We start from the raw sequence: 495 nt of genomic DNA, 5'->3' as shown, positions 1-495 counted from the left end.
CAGCTGAGAGGAGCTACCCCACGTCCAAGGCCAGGGTCGGCGGCCGGGAGGAGCTACCCCATGCCCCAACACCGGAGGCCAGGGGCGGCGGCCGGGAGGACCAACCCTACGTCCAAGGAGCGGTAGCTGTGCAGGCACAGGAGGGCCTAGAGGAACTATCCCACGTTGAAGGTCAGGAAGGGAGGTGGTGAGGAGATGCCCCTCTTCCAAGGTAAGGAGCAGCGGCTGCGCTTTCCTGGAGCAGCCCTGAAGAGATACCCTACGCCCAAGGTAAGAGAAACCCAAGTAAGACGGTAGGTGTTGCAAGAGGGCATCAGAGGGCAGACACACTGAAACCATACTAACAGAAAACTAGTCATTCTAATCACACTAGGACCACAGCCAGCCTTGTCTAACTTGATGAAACTAAGCCATGCCTGTGGGGCAACCCAAGATGGACGGGTCATGGTGGAGAGATCTGACAGAATGTAGTCCACTGGAGAAGGGAATGGCAAA

This window comes from Bison bison, unplaced genomic scaffold, assembly GCF_000754665.1.
Source record: "Bison bison bison isolate TAMUID 2011002044 unplaced genomic scaffold, Bison_UMD1.0 scf7180017864492, whole genome shotgun sequence".
In the NCBI taxonomy this organism is placed as follows: domain Eukaryota; kingdom Metazoa; phylum Chordata; class Mammalia; order Artiodactyla; family Bovidae; genus Bison; species Bison bison.
This window is presented reverse-complemented; position numbering follows the sequence as displayed.